This window comes from Muscardinus avellanarius, assembly GCF_963383645.1.
Source record: "Muscardinus avellanarius genome assembly, chromosome: 11".
In the NCBI taxonomy this organism is placed as follows: Eukaryota; Metazoa; Chordata; class Mammalia; order Rodentia; family Gliridae; genus Muscardinus; species Muscardinus avellanarius.
Window position 1 is genome coordinate 33,021,512 of NC_137797.1, and position 16,746 is coordinate 33,038,257.

A 16,746-nucleotide genomic window follows, 5' to 3' on the forward strand; every position below is an offset into this window, starting at 1 on the left:
TTTGAAATCATCCAAAGGGAGAAAGAGCAGTATGCCACTTCTTAAAAAAAAAGAAAAAGGAACATTTTGCTCTTTTCTAATCCAAAGGGTATATTTGCAGCATGCTTGACTTTATTGTACCAATTATGAGGACATTTTCATGGACATTATTATCACTAAGACCTTGTTATGGTGCAGTCTTCAGTCTTTTCATGTATCTTCCTCGTGATTTTTTTCCCCCCTCTTAATGTAGTTTGACTATGCCTTACCTTTGTAAATATCTTGGCTTGTGTTGTCTAAAAGGGGTTATCTTGGACAGACACCAAACTTATGGGCTCACTTTTTTTTTTTTTAACTTCAGCTGTGCTAAACAGTATATTACCTCTGTACAAAATTCTTCAGGGAGTGTCACCTCAAATGCAATACTTTGGGTTGGTTTCTTTCCTTTTTTAAGAAGATTTGTATAAAACTGGAAGTGCGTGTGTGAGCATGGGTACCCATTTGATAGATGGAATGCATCTGACATGAAGGGAGAATTAAGTTGCCCCATTATGTTCATGGTGTAAAGTTGTGAGCTGGAATTTATTATAAGAATGTAAGACCTTAAATTATTAATAAATAACTATTTTGGCTATTGAATGTATATTTTTCTAAGAAAATCCCTCATTAGTTATACCTACATTTGAAATGACACGGTTTTAGGGAACTTTTCTGCCAAGGATTGATAGTTGGCCATAGGAATATCTGGGCAAAATCTTTACTTATGAAGCCATTTGAATAATTTTTAAGTACAGTTTATGAAACTTATTTTTCAAATCCAAATGACATCAGAGAATAGACTGCCTATATCAGGTATGCAGACAGTACTCTCTGAGCATAGTTCAGGTTTATCTAAGGCGATTTTATTGCCCCCAAAGAAAGATGAGGTCACAGCAGAGTCCTTCCTGAGTTGTAAGATTTGGATATTCACCAGCAGCCATAAAAAAAAAGTGTGGCAGAATAACAAAGTGATAGGCAAATGTTAATCTCTGTCCTTCATGGTCAGGATTCTGTGCTCAGTAATGTTTAGAAGTGCCAGGGAGGAAGCAGAGATAATCATTTATCCAGGCTGTTACTCTTACGTTGAAATGACGAATCCAGATCTGGTGTCTTCCAGTTTCCCTTGCATCATGTGCACAGCATAGCTAAGCTTACTGAACCTGAACATGGCTTTGAATTTGCGCACTGGAACTTGAGAGGTAAAACTTGCTATCCCTGTCCTAATGTGCGTCTGTGTTTGACCGGTTTAGAATGTGGGCCAGAAGCCCCTGATGAACCTTAAGAAGAGTTTATTTCTGAATAGTATATTTTACAAAAGGGCTGGTTGTTTTTCCTTGAATCTTTGCTCACTCTGTATAAAAATTACACAGACCAAAATAAAGGTTAAAGGGCATATAAAATCAAAACAGCTTGAACACATACATTTTTGGCCTCTGTTCACACGAGCTGAATTCCTTCCTCAGAAGCAAAGAGAAAAAAATGAGTTTTCCACCCAAACAGTATCACATGTGACAAGGTAGTTGGATGTTTAGTCAGTCTTTTCAGAGGCAAGTGGTCCTGGTTTTATGACAACTGCATCAAACTGGTGTCATTTTTTAAGCTAGTAAGTATAAAAAGCAAACAAGATTTGCAGAAAAATAACCAAGTCAGTCTCCTATTTGGGTGTCCCAAGTCAGCAGGAGCCCAGAAAGGAGAAGTGGATTGCAGTTTGACTTGGCTCCTGTTAATCCAGTTCTGAACCGTTTCCGCTCCTGGCATTCCCTAAACTGCCTGTTCAAAGTAGGGATTTGCAAGCAGCGTTAGCAATTTCCTGTCCAGCTGCAGCTCAAGTAGCTGGGTGCTTTTATTCCTCCCCCTTTCTTTTTCTCTGATTTCTTTTCTCTTTCTTTTTCATTTTTTTAAAAAAATATGGGCTGTGGATAATTTTAGTGCATTTCCTCTTTGTGGATTATCATCTCTTCCCTCCCAGAACCTGCATACATGGAGTTCCTACTGCGGGGCTCAGGCCAACAGCTGGTCTCCCCAGCGCTTCCTCTCTTTCCACTGTGGGTTTGTTGTTTGTCAGTCCACTTCTGAAATTAATAATGTTTTCTGGCCAAGTGCCACAAGCCATTACCACAAAGGGGAAGTAACACGTATGAATAGCAGGAAGCCATGCAGGGTCACAGTGTGAGCTGAACCTGGGCAGGGAGCATAATTGCGCCTGGCCCATTCAGCAAGTGTCTGTGGGCGCTTTGGGGGAGAGGGAGGTCGTGGCATTTAAAGAGCTCAAGCTGTGAAAAAAAAAAAGTTTCCAATAAATTGGGAGCAAATGGTCTTTGTCACCAGTCTGAATAAAGGAGAGGGAGCGAGAAGAGTTTAAGGCCCCCATAAAGTTGCAATGTTTGGGGTTTCTCCTCTCTCGCCTGGCATATTGTTTATAAGGCTGGTGAACAGAGGGGAGCCTGTTTCCCTCTATCCCCACAAAAGGACTCATGTTAAATGGGTGGTTTTTATGGTGCACATAGGCCAGAGGATTCAAAGACCCTCTCTCTCTCCTTTTTCTTCACTGAAAGGTGAAGGGTTGTAAGGGACAGCATGGACCCCTACCTCTCTCTGCACGCCTCCCTTTCTCCCCCGGCAGTACCAGGGTGCCCCTGGCTCCTTTGTGCTCCCAGGAGCTGCCTGAAGACGGATCATTTTGCATCTTGGAGTTGCACTGGCTTCCTGAATGGAGCCCGCACGGTTACTAGGGCAACCTTTGCAGCAGCTGCAGCTCCTGGCCTCCCTCCTCACCTGCTGTCCCCATTAGACATTTTCTCAGAAAGCACTACCTTCCCTGGCCGCCTGCAGAGGAGGCTGAGGGGCTGCTGGAGAGGGAAGGTTATCAGCAGGGATTTCTTTTTTATTGGGGAGGGGGGACCCCACAGGAGATTTAGGGCATGCAGTAATTAATGGTGGGCATTGGTTTTAGAGTTAAAATTGGAATGAGGAAGGGTTATCTGGGGATAAAAATACCAACACAGTCTTCAAAGGAATGAAAATGGAGTTTTGCCCAGATTTTTACAATGAGAAGACCCAAACTGGATGGAGCTCTTGCTCTCTCACTAATGAATCTAGTAGCTCTGGGAAAGGCACCCAGCCTCACAGAGTTGTTGGTTTTTTTTTTTTTTTTTCATTCTTTTCTATAAAATGAGGATCTTTTATTTTATAGTTCTAGCCACCCAGTCATGGATTGATGACATTTACTAAACGACTAAATAAAGTACAGAGTGTGTGAAACAAGTAACTAACATTTATTATGGGTGCCAGATACTGTACTTGGCGAACAATATTATCTCATTCACTCTTCAGAACGGCTCTGTGCGATAGGTCCTTATTGTCCTTGTTTTTCAAAGAGGAAACTGAATCAGAGAGTGGCCAATAATGCTTAAAGGTCCCTGTCGAGGATCCCTAATGCACACTGTTAGGAAAGGTATGTTTATCCCCTGCCTCTTCCTCTTGGGAACTGAGCTCTGAACCATTAGCTCTTTCTGTTACAAACTGCTTGTCATCTTTGCTCCTCTCTGTCAAGTCCCGTGATGTTGGCTAGGAAGTCGTGTCCCCATTTTACTAGCTCAGGAAGTGGAGGAAGCAGAGGTTAAATAACCTGCCAAGTAAAACCTGAATCCGACAGTCAAATCATAAAAAGGCCCCAAGTTGGTGTGCCAGGTCTCAGTTCATCTGGAAGCTTCCAGCCTCCCTTTCCGCAGAGAAGTTGCCCTTTCTCCAGTTCATTAGCACATGAATTACAAAACGTGTCCCTAAGGATTTCCAAAGGGACTGGCAGATGGGGACCTGGCCCTGACTCTTACTCACAGGCTCCTTTTCAGGATCACAGAAGCAGCTTCCTCAGGGAAGCTCCTTCCGTACTGATCCCTCAGGAAATCTGGGAGAGAGAGAGAGATGGGACATGGGACGAAGGAGAGAGAGGGAAAGAGACAAGGCAAGGCGAGCTGAGGGCGTGTAGAGGAAGAAGAGGTAAACTGGCAGCACCTTAGCAGATCCTGCAGGGGTGGGGTGGAATGACACCTCAAGGGCAGGTCATGTGGCCGCTGGCTGTGAGACAAGTCCTTGAAAAGTCCTTCTTAGAAAATTGTTCTGCCTGCTGGGTGCACGGGTGTGGTGGCACACCCTTGCCATCCCAGTACTTAGGAGGCTGAGACAGGAGGATCTGGGTTCCTGGCCAGCCTCAGCTACTTAGTGAGACCCTGTTTCAAAATAAAAAATAAAAAATAGGGCTGGGGTATCGCTCAGAGGTAGAATGCCCTTAGATTCAATCCCCAGTGTTATGGTGAAATAAAAAAATCTTCCTAGGCCATTCCCAATACTGGTATACCTGGTACCGCAAAAATAAACAAATAAATAAATAAATAAATAAATAAATAAATAAATAAAAGAAAAGAAAGAAAAAGAAAAAGCAAAGAAGAAAATATTGTTCTGCGGGCCTTGAACTCCATTACCAGGATTGCTTTGGGTGTAAATTTACATGCAGTTCCTCACAAGATCATTTCCCAAAAGATCTGGCAAGATTTTCAGAATCCCCTACTCCCCTGGGGTCCTCATCCATTCACTTTGCAGCTGGCTCAGGATCAGTCCAGTTTGGCTGAATTAATTTTCGAACTTCTTTAAAGTCCAAAATTGATTTCCTAAGAAGCACAGAACAAAGTTCAAACCCTTCACAAATATTTGTCTAGGCCTGGTGTGTGTGGCACTAGCCAGATGAAAAAAGGTGAAAATAGAAGGCGACTGAAAATTCACCAGGACCCCTCAAAGGGTGAAGGCCACGCCGTTCACAGTCCTAGATGGGACCACTTCATCTTTGTGCTAGTGTCTGTCGCCAAAGAGGGACCCTCAAGGGCACATTCTTGTATGTTATTTGCTTTAACCGTCCAACTAACATTCTAGGCCCTAAGTTTTAATTTTTATATAGGAAAGAATTAATAACCCACATGTAAACAGTTTGATCCATCTGCTCCCTGCTTGTGGAAAATTCCATTGAAGAAACTGTGCATCAGCCAGGCACGGTGGCACACACCTGCAATCCTAGAGCGTGGGAAGCTAAAACAGGAAGATCTCACGTCTGAGGCTAGCCTCAGCAACCTAGTGAGACCCTCAGCTGCTTAGTGAGATACTGTTTCAAAATAAATAATTAAAAGGGTTAAGGGTAGCCGGGCGTGGTGGTGCACGCTTGTAATCCCAGCGCTTGGGAGGTGGAGACAGGAGGATCGCGCTGGTTCGGAGCCAGCCTTGCTGGTTTAAGAGACCCTGTTTCCACATAAAAATGTTAAAAAATAGATCTGGGAGTGTAGCCCTTGGGAGTGTAGCCCGGAGGTAGAAGGGCTTCCAGGAATCCCAGTACCACCAAAAAAAAAAAAAAAAAAAAAAGGGCTAAGGGTATAGCCAGGAGGTAGAATGCCCCTGGGTTCAATCCTCAGGACAAAAAAAAAAAAAAAAAAAAAGGAAAGATGTGCATTTTCATTACCTATTACTAGTATAAAAGGAATTTTTTTTTTTTTTTTTTTTTTTTGCGAGTCCGGGGATGGAACCCCAGGGGCATTCAAACTCCGAGCTACAGCCCCTGCCCTATTTTTTATTCTTTATTTTGCAACCAGTCTCACTGAGTTGCAGAGGGCCTCACTAAGTAGCTAAGGCTGTCCGTGAACCGCGATCCTCAGGTCTCAGCCTCCCGAATGCTGGGATTACAAGCGTGAGCCACCACGCCCGGCAGGAAAGTTTTAAACTATGAAATCATTCCTCCAAAAATGAACTTCTAGACACACAGGATAAATTAAATACCATACATTATCTGATAATGACATTCTGGAATACACAAAGCAGATCTGAAAAAGGATATACTTTCTTTGCTAGAATTCCCCTTTCCTGCTCTTGGAGAAATTTTAAGTATTTATTAAATATTTATTAAAAGTATTTACACTAGAGAGAGAGAGAGAGAGAGAGAGAGAGAGAGAGAGAGAGAGAGAGAGAGAGAAGCACACACTGGGGATTGAATTCCAGGCTTTGTGTATGCTGGGAAAGTGCTCTACCACTGAGCTATACTCCATATTATTAGTATTAGGTACAGTTTGATTCCTATTGGAAATACTAACAGAAAAAGGAAAGAGAAAAAGGAAGGATCTGAAGGCTGTCTGGGTTGGGTGTGGTGGCGCACACTTGTAATCCCAGTACTTGGGAGGCTGAGATAAGAGGATCCCAGGTTCGAGGTCAGCCGCAGCTACTTCGTGAGAACTTCTACAACTTAGTGAGGCCCCTGTTTCAAAATAAAAAATAAGAAACATAGGGCTGAGGGTATGGCTTGGAGGTAGAATGCCCCTGGGTTCAATCCTAGTACTGCCAGAAAAAAATAAAATAAAAAATTTAAAAAAAGGCTGTCTAGGGACTACATAGTTTCCAGGACAATTGCACCAGAGATTCTGCTTTATCGAATATTCCAGGTTTTTATTGTTATATAACAAAACAACCTCCAAATTAGTGTCCTCGTCAATGAATGCTCGTTTTGTTCAGATGTCAGGATCTGGGTACAGGAGAGAAGACCGGTCTCTGCTCAGTGCAGAGCTCAGCCTCAGGCCAGAGGACTCGATCTAAGATAGCGCTCTCGCTTCCCTGGCAAATTGGCGCTGGCTGGCCACTGGGAGCTCAGCAAGGCTGGAGCCTAGGACTTGGATTCTTCTCCATGTGGCCTAAATTTCCTCACAGTACCATGGCTGGGTTCCACAGATGAAATTCCAGCGAGAGTGCCAGGTAGAAGAAGTATTGACTTTCATGACCTGGAATCAGAAGTCACTTTTGTACAAAAGTTCAAGGGGGTGGGTACTTAAAAAAAATCTACCTTTTGTTGGAGAAGGGACAAGATTCTGGAAGAGCAGGTGGAGTAGGAAACTTCATTGCTGTCATTTTTGGAAAATAGAACTATGACATACATGGAAGATGTTCGAATGTAGGAATGTAAGATGTAGTAGTGACACCAGGCACAGCGATGCAGGTCTATAAAACTAGTGACTCAGGAGGCTTAGGTAGGAGGATCGAAAGTTCTAGGCCAGCCTGGGCAACTTAGCAAGACTGGTTCAAAATAAAAAATGAAGCTGGGCGTGGTGGCGCACGCTTGTAATTCCCACGCTTGGGAGGCGGCAACACGAGGATCGCGCTGGTTCAGAGCCAACCTTGATGGCTTAAGAGACCCTGTTTCCACATAAAAAAAAAAGTTAAAAAATAGATCTGGGAGTGTAGCCCATGGGAGTGTATCCCAGAGGTAGAAGGGCTTCCAGGAACCCCAGTACCACCAAAAGAAAGAAAGAAAGAAAGAAAGAAAGAAAGAAAGAAAGAAAGAAAGAAAGGAAGGAAGGAAGGAAGGAAGGAAGGAAGAAAGAAAGAAAAGAAAAGAAAAGAAAAGGGCTGGTAATAAAGCTCAGTGATAAAGTTCCCCTGGGTTCAGGGTTCAACCCCCCCCCCCAGTAAGAAACACACACACACACACACACACACTGAGCTGTATTAGTTGCATAGTCTTACCTTGAAAACACTGCTTTAAACAGTTGTTTCAGCTATTTTTAATTTGCCTCTAAAGTTAACAATAGAGTAATGCCATCAAAACTTTTTTAATTAACCTTTTTTAAAGTTAATAAAAGAATACTAATTTTTATTTTGATGGAGAAAATGTTATATTTGAGATTGATTCCCCCAACTTATTGATTCTTTTTTTTTTTTTCTAGCAAAAATCCCACTCCCTACATAGGAAGGCTACATGACCCAGGACAGGCCAGAAAGTGCCTCATTTTCTAGTGTTAGTAATTGCTTTGGGGGTGGAACATGATTAAAATCTGGCCAATAATATTATAGCCTATATCTATCTATGGAAAAAAAATTCTCTTACGGTTGCTAAGCCACAGATCTACTAAGTCAGATCACTGGAAATAAGGCCCAGGAATCTTGTTTTTATAAAAGATTACCAGGTATGCTTTTGAGTGTCCAGTTTGGGAATTACCAGCTATGCCATGGGAATTGAAATATCATTAGTTTAATCTAGCACCTCATATCTCAGGAGTTTTAAAGAATAGTATAAAAGGAACCTTGCTAAATATCTTCTATAACATGACATCAAAAGGCTGAGCATATAGTTTAGTGTAACTGTACTATAAGCTATTATGGGCTCAGAACTATAGACTGTCTTAGAGCTAGATTTTTTTTTCTAATTTATGGCTTGCCCTATTGAATAGTACTTGAAAACATGAATTGTCCTATAAGTGCCTGATTGTAATTTCACCAGGGATTCAAAGTCTGCTTTGATATAACTTGGTGTCACTATCTTCATAGATTGTATCAAATCCTTTGGTGATTCTGGTCTACCAGCTCTCATGTGTTGTCTTTCAAGACTAAAGTGCTCTGAGTCGTTTTGGTTTCTTTATTATTATTATTATTTATTTATTTATTTATTTATTTATTTTTTTTGTGGTACTGGGGATGGAACCCAGGCACTTTTCTATCCCCGGGCTAGAACTTTTTTTTTTTTTTTTTTTTTTTTTGTAGTATTGGGGTTCCTGGAAGCCCTTCTACCTCTGAGCTACACTCCCAGACCTATTTTACACTTTAGTTTTGGAAACAGGGTCTCTTAAGCCATTGTGGCTGGCTTCAAACCTGTGTGATCCTCCTGTCTTCGCCTCCCAAGCGCGGGGATTACAAGCGTGCACCACCACGTCCGGCTCCCTCAGAACTATTTTATACTTTATTTGGAAACAGGGTCTCGCTAAGTTGCTGAGAGCCTCACTAAGTAGCTGAAGCTTGCTTTGAACCTGTACAATCCTCCTGTCTGCCTCCCAAAGGCTGGGATTACAAGCGTGTGACACCAGGCCCGGCTGGTTTCTTCATTTTATTTTATTTTTTTTGCAGAACTAGGGATCAAACCCAGGGACATTCTACCTCTTAGCTCCACTGCCAGCCCTATTTTTTATCCTTTATTGTGAAACAGGGTCTCGCTAAGTTGCAGAGGGCCTCACAAGGTGCTGAGGCTGTCTGTGAACTTGTCATCCTCCTGTCTCAGCCTCCCAAGTATTGGGATTACAAGTGTGTGTCACCACGCCCGGGTCTCTTTGTTTTCTTTTTAAACCCTAATGATTTTAGGTGACCCTCTCTGGATAGCTTCCAGCATCCTTATCACATTGTTGAAGATCAATGACTAGAACTAGGCACAGTATTTCTGGAACAGATGACTTCTGGTGTCTGTGTGTGTGCGTGTGTGCGTGTGTGAACACGCCTAAGATTGTACTTTCTATTTTGTTTTTAACATCCTTCCTGATGATGCTTGCTTTTGTGACTGCCACAATGCATTGGACGGAGCTCTGGAGGGAATAGCCCACGATGATGCCATCATCCCTTCCTGGATCACGTCTGCACTCTGAGGCCTTGGTCTCCTCAGCCTAAGGTGGGTTCTCTTCTGTGACCACTGCAGTGAACTGACTCCGGGGAGCCCGACGGTCCCAGCCCTCACTAGCTCTGGGAGACCTTTCTGATATTTATTTTTGTCAGCCTGGTGTTTTAATTGCCACGAAGCCTGGGTGTCCTGTATAGATTTGAAGTTAAAATAATTTTTGGAAAGTGGTAAGCAAGACTGCTCTATGTATAGACCCATAAAATGCAGATTTTTAATATAGCCTCAAACAGGAGAGTAGTTATCCCTTCAATCTGCCTCATAATAGCCATCTGCAATTCACAGGACTGCTAGGACTTGATGTTAAAAATAATGAGCCTCCTGCAAAAATAGAGCTTCATGATAAGTTTGGAGATTTTTGTCCCCCTCCTCCAATTCCAGTGTGCTTGCTTTCCCAAACTCTTCCTATAAGGAAATTTTCAGAATTGCCACTGATCTCTTTCCAGGTTTAGTACTTTTAAAGCTCTTGAAAACAATTTGAATTACAAAGCCTTTTTTTTTTTAGGTACTGGGGGTGGAATTCAGAGGCATTCTACCTCCAGGCTACATCGCCAGCCCTATTTTTTATTCTATATTTTGAGGCAGTGTATCAGGTCTCACTGAATTGCAAAGGGCCTCACTAAGTAGCTGAGACTGGCGATCCTCCTGTCTCAGCCTCCCCAATGCTGGGATTACAAACATGCACCACCCTTGTCCAGCTAAAAAGCTTTTAAGAAGAGAAAAGGTAGACCAGGTGTGGTGGCACATGCCTATAATCCCAGTACTTGAGAGGCTGAGATTGGAGGATAGCAGGTTTGCAGCCAGCTTCAGCAACTTAGGAGGCCCTCCATAACTTAGTGAGGACCCTGTTTATAAATTAAAACAATAAAGCCGGGTGTGGTGGCACACACTTGTAATCCCAGCATTTGGGAGGCTGAGACTGGAGGATCGCGGTTCATGGACAGCCTTAGCTACTTAGTGAGACCCTCTGCAACTCAGTGAGACCTGGTTTCAAAATAAAGAATAAAAAATAGGGCAGGAGGTGTAGCTCGGAGGTCGAATGCCCTTGAGTTCCACCCCCAGACCCACACACACACACACACACACACAAAATTAAAACAATAAAAAACAGGGCTGGGGTTGTAGCTCAAGGTAAGATGCTTCTGGGTTTAACCCCCAGTATGAGAGAAAGAGACAGAGAGGAAGAAAGAGAAAGAGAGGAGAGAGGAGAGAGAAGAGAGGAGAGAGGAGAGAGGAGAGAGCCAAGCAGTATGTCTGTGGTATGATGAGGTATCTTAGTTCAGATCCTGATCTCAGCTCTATAGTAGTGATTACATGCCTGGTCAGTGAGTTTGATTATTCCCAGATGTGAAGCCAAATCTATAACTTGTCTACCATCTGACCTTGGACAAGGTACTTGGTCCTTCAGCCTCGGTTTTGTCATCTATACACTAGGAGTAGAAGCACTTAGTTGACGGAGTCCTGAGAATTCAGTGAAATAACTGAGAGAAAGCACTTAGAACAGTGCAAATAAAATACCATTGATGAGGCCCTAAGAAATGAAATTATCTGCATAATTATTCATTCATTAGCTCAATAATAAAGAATCTGTTGTATTCAGGGAATGTTCTTGGAGGAGCATAAGAAGACACATTTGATGCAAATCTTGACCTTTAAGCTTTGATATGAAAATAGTAATGGCCACAAATCACTTTGAAGTATAATGATTATAAAGTTAGGAACACAGGCTCAGGTTTAGACTCTTGCAGGTCCAAATATTAACTTCATCACTAGTGACCTGGGTAACCTTAGACGATTTGTTTAATCTTATAACATTTTTCTTCTTCCCACTTGTTAAAAAATGGAGATATTAGCCGGCGTGGTGGCGCATGCTTGTAATCCCAGCACTAGGGAGGCTGAGACAGGAGGATCGCACAGGTTCAAAGTCAGCCTCAGCTTCTTAGTGAGGCTCTCAGCAACTTAGTGAGACCCTGTTTTCAAATATAATATAAAATAGGTCTGGGAGTGTAGCTTGGAGGTAGAAAGCCCCTGGGTTCTATCCCCAGTAACACACACACACACACACACACACACACACACACACTGGAGATATTAATAATAGCATTTACCTTATAGTGTTTTTTATTGGGATTAGATTGGAAAAATTCATGTAAACCGATTAGCACTTTGACTGGCACATCAAGAATAATATTAACTATTTCCATAACAGAGATATAGAAAAGGTATTTTGTGAATTCAAAGGAGCAGGGGATTTTTTTCCTCCTCCTGATTGGGAAGGAAAAATTCATGGAAGACTTCCTGCAAGAGATTGATAAGTCACAAAGAAGATTTATAAATCTGCCAAAGACTATACATCGTGCCTTTACCATGAGGATGGCCCAACTACTCTCTCAGGTGGGTTTTATAGGGATATTAAATCTTCATCTTGCAGATGAGAAACAGAAGTCTATAGAGTTTAATTTTTTTTTTTTTTTTTTTTTGGTACTGGGGATTGAACTGAAGGGCATTTTACCTCTGAGCTATACTCCCAGCCCTATTTTTAAAATTCTTTTTATTCTTTAAAATTTTTAAATTTAATTTAATTATTATTATTATTATTAGTGATGGTGGTACTGGGGTTCTTGGAAGCCCTTCTACCTCTGGGCTACACTCCCAGACCTATTTTATGCTTTTTTTTTTTTTTTTTTTTTTGGAAACAGGGTCTCTTAAGCCAGCGTGGCTGGCTTTGAACCTGCGTGATCCTCCTGTTTCCACCTCCCAAGCGCAGGGATTACAAGCGTGCGCCACCACGGCCGGCATTAATTTAATTTTTAAAATTTTTTATTGGTGCAGTGTAGTTGTACATCTTAATGGGGTACAAGATGGTAGAGGCATATATGCACATATCACCCAATTAGCCCTTCCCTCAATTCCTCCCCCCTCCCTCCTTCTCATGTTCGGCTTAGTGATTGACTTTGATATGTTTGTGAATGTACATCATGTGCATTAGGGAATTTCTTTCTTCCCCCCTCCCATCCCTCTCAGGTCTCCTTATTTACTCATCTATAGTATCTCCTTTTTTGTCTAGAGTTTCTCCTATGACCCACTTATTCTTTTTATTTTGAAACAGGGTCTCACTATGTTGCAGAGGCCCTCACTAAGCAGCTGAGGCTGGCCAAGAATCTGGATCCTCCTGTCTCAGCCTCTCAGGTCCTGGGATTACAAGTGTGCACCACCATGCCTGGCAAGAAGTTCATGGTGTTTAAATCAATGATTTGCAGTAATTTCTCAGGAAACTTGTGGTGAAGCCATTATCTGTTCACAGGTCTCCTCCAAGTCCACAGTCATCTACAGACGTGACTTTGGCTCATTCTACAGCTTCTCTCTTCTGGGCTGATATGCGGGTACCGGGGGAGGTGAATTTGAAAGTTTGCTGATAAGCATGGAATGACAGTCCTGGGGATTTGTGGCATATGTCATCTAGGTTATATCAGGGTGGAGAAAAATGCTACTGTTCTGTGGTAAGACAAGAAAAACTAAATAAAATCCACATCTTTAAATTACTTGGGATGCTGAGGTCCATTGGATGGTGCTGGATAATTCAGACAATATTTTATCTTCTGGTTCTCTTGCCCTTGTCGATTTTTATTTTCTCTTAGCGTGGCTCTCTGCAACTCAGTGAGACCCTGTTTCAAAATAAAAGAATAAAAAATAGGGCAGGGGGTATAGCTCGGAGGTCAAATGCCCCTGGGTTCCATCCCCAAACTCGCAAAAATAAATAAGTAAATACAAAATAAAAATGTTTATTTTCTATTATTTAATTTTATTTTGTACTAGGAATTAAACTCGGGGACATTTAACTTTTTTTTTTTTGAAACAAGGTCTCATCAAGTTGCTGAGTCTGACTTCAAACCGGCAGTTCTTCTGTCTCAACCTCCCAAGTACTGGTATTACAGATTGTGCCACTGCACTCAGTTTCCTTGTCTTTTTTATGGAATTCTAATACCTTCCACACTCACTATTAAACTATAGCTAATTAAAACACACATTAGAGCCGGGCGTGGTAGCACACACTTGTAATCCCAGCATTTAGGAGGCTGAGACAAGAGGACTGAGGTTCACCGACAGCCTCAGCTACTAAGTGAGGTTCTTTGCAACTCAGTGAGACCTTGTTTCAAAATAAAGAATAAAAATAGGGCTAGGGGTGTAGCTCAGTGGTGGAATGCCCCTGGGTTCCATCTCCAGTACTGCAAAAATAAATAAATAAATAAATAAACCACACACACACACACACACAGTTATTTACTTACAGGTTAGATTCTTCAATTACCCTAATTCCTAGATGAGAGAGAAGTTGTGCTCTGGTTACATCAACGACCACTGACAGGCGATTTTGTAACGCTAAACATAAAATCTGCCTTTGCTGAGCTCTCCCTCTGTGTTAGGGTGAATGCCGTGTGCAGATTATCTTGTCTGATCTTTGGAACCCTCCAGAGATTATTCTTGAGTGATTAAATTGAGCACTCTGGGGCTACACTGCTAGGTCTAAATCCTAGCTCCAACACTTACAAGTGGTCTGACTTTAAGCAAGTTAATCTCTTTATGCCTCAGTTTTCTTTTTATCTCTAAAATAGAGATAATATAAAAAATTACATAAATTACTGCACTTGTGCTTAGATCAGTGCCTTAAGTAATTCATACACGTTAATTATTAACACATGTTAATATTTCCTCCCAGCTCTGCTGGGGAGGCAGACCTTTTCTCCTATTCATTTAGGTTCATTGTTGGGGAAGTCTACAAATGAAACCTGACAAAAGACAGATTAGCAAGGAAAAAGGTAGAATTTTATTCATATATGTATGTGGGAGTTCAGTTCACAGGAAAATATAAGTTAAGGAAGTGCTTAGCATTTGGGTTTAATCAGTGAAGGAAAGGAGGAGGAGGCAAATTATAAGAAAACAAATGACTTTCAGGAAAGATAAATGAACCCTTGGGAGAATAGATGGAAGATACGATAATCTGTGACAGGGTTTGTTTAGGTGATTTTTTTTTTTTCTTCCTTCTGCTCTCTGGTGGAGTCAGTCTTTCCTGGCTGCAAAACTCCTGGAGAAGATTTATGAGATTTGGCTAATTTTTGTTTTTCTTCTTAGTCGACTTTTCGCCCTGTTGAACCCAGGGCCTCCTGGATGCTAGGAAGGTGCGCTATCACTGAGCTATGCCACCAGCTCATCTTAACTCTCATTTCCAGACAGGGAGGGTCTCCCCAAGTGGCTCTTGCCTCAGCTCCCTGAGTAGCTGAGGTTTGAGGTGTGTGCCACTGCCCAGTCTCCAGATGGACATTTGAATACTTTGGGAGGGGTTCTGCTTTTAATAGATGGGACAAATTCAGAAAAATTCTTCATGCATGCCCTTATTATATTCACTTTGCAGACAAAAAATAAATAAATAAAAAGGAGGCTTAGAGAGATTAACTAGCCTAGGAAATGGTAAGTGGTTGAGCAGAGATTTGAACCTGGGCTGGTCTGACCTCAGAGCCTTTGATCTTTTCAAATCACAGAAGGAGAAACTCCAATTTTGTGTCAAATTTTCAGGGGAATATAAATCCTTTGGAATGAATTTATACCAGGCCTCAGTGTCATCATTTGCAAAATGACAATTTTGAATGATATGAATTTTAAAGGCCTCACTACTTCCAAATTTATTATTGATTTTGGTCACTTTAAGTATAAATCATTATTGGGGAAGAAACTATGTTTAAATTTCAAAGAATGTTCCAGAGCAGCCATTGCTCTGTGTGTGTGTGTGTGTGTGTGCGCGCGCGCGCGTGCACGCGTGTGTTCTGTGCTTGCATACCTGCACATGAACTTCAGCTGCTCTAAAAAGAGTGATTATCTTTGGAAGGAAAAGGGAAGATCCAGAGATGTAGATAGTTGCTTGTTGATCTAGGATTCTGCACGTCCTCAGGGAGTGTCTCTCGAAGGCCTCTTCCAAAAGGTGACTGGCAAGGGAAGTCCTTCTACAAGAGATAAGTGGCTTCTTAAAGTAAACCCAGAATAAATGGAGTACAGAGTCTGTTTACTAACTATTTCCTGGTCGACAACCACTAACGTGCAGCCCTGCATGGCATAGTCTTTGAGGAATAGAAGACGTAAAGTTGACTTCTGTTTCTCCATCATTTGAACAAGGTATTCAGAAACTGCCTCGGGTGGACGATTGCATCATTTCCAAGAAGAAACTCAAAAAATATAGAAATAAATGGGACTTGTGTGGGAGATGTGTTTAAGTTAGAGATCACTGAGAGATATTAGAGGATTTGAAAAGCTCGTGACAGAATTTGTTAAATGCATTCCTTGTAGCGTATTACATTTGTAGAATTCCTTGCACAACCGTAAATTTTTCTGTGCAGTTTACTTTCTTTCTGCCAAATACCCTTTGCATTTTGTAAGGTTGTGCTTCAGAATTGTGGGGTTTTGCTGCTGTGTGGGGAGCCATTAAGGCCTTCCCCTAGATTGGCGTCTCTGACTCAGCTGACTGTCCTTCGCCCAGAGTCAACAAGGTTTGGGGTAATGGAAAGTTCAAAGAGGTCTGAAAGAGGATCAGGTGGTGATGACACGAGGGTACTGATAGGCCTATCTGTAATGTATGTGTTTTATATTAGTCTTTATTGTATTCTGGTGGTGATGGCACGAGAATGTTGATTGACTTGTGACTATATAAATACCTCTGGAAAAACAAACCCAGCGTTGGCGCAATAAAGATGAGATTGACCCAGAAGTTGCGTTGGCCAGGAGCGTCGGCGCAATAGAGAATACTGACCAAGGCAGAGTCGTCGACCCGTAGGAAATAATGACCCACGAACAGGGGTCGACCAGTAGAGAGAGTAGGCTGGCGGCTCCCCCACATTAGAATTAAAAATTCTTCATCCTCACGCCTCTCTTCAGAACCCGTACTCTTGCGGGCTGGTTCCAGCACTGCTGGTGATTATTATTTATTTATTTATTTATTTATTTATTTATTTATTTATTTATTTTTGGTTGGTGCTGGAGACTGAACCCAGGGACATTTCATCTCTGAGCTATACCCCCAGACCTTTTAATGTTTTATTTTGAAACAGAGTCTTGCTAAGTGGCTGAGCAGCTGGCTAAGTTGATAAGGCTGGCCTTGAAACTCTGATCCTTTGGTTTCAGCCTCACAAGTACTGTGATTACAGATGTGTGCCACTGCACCTTGCTTGGTGGTTATTCTTACCAAAGGCCTTTCTTTTTCTGTTTCAAGGGCAGAGATGTAT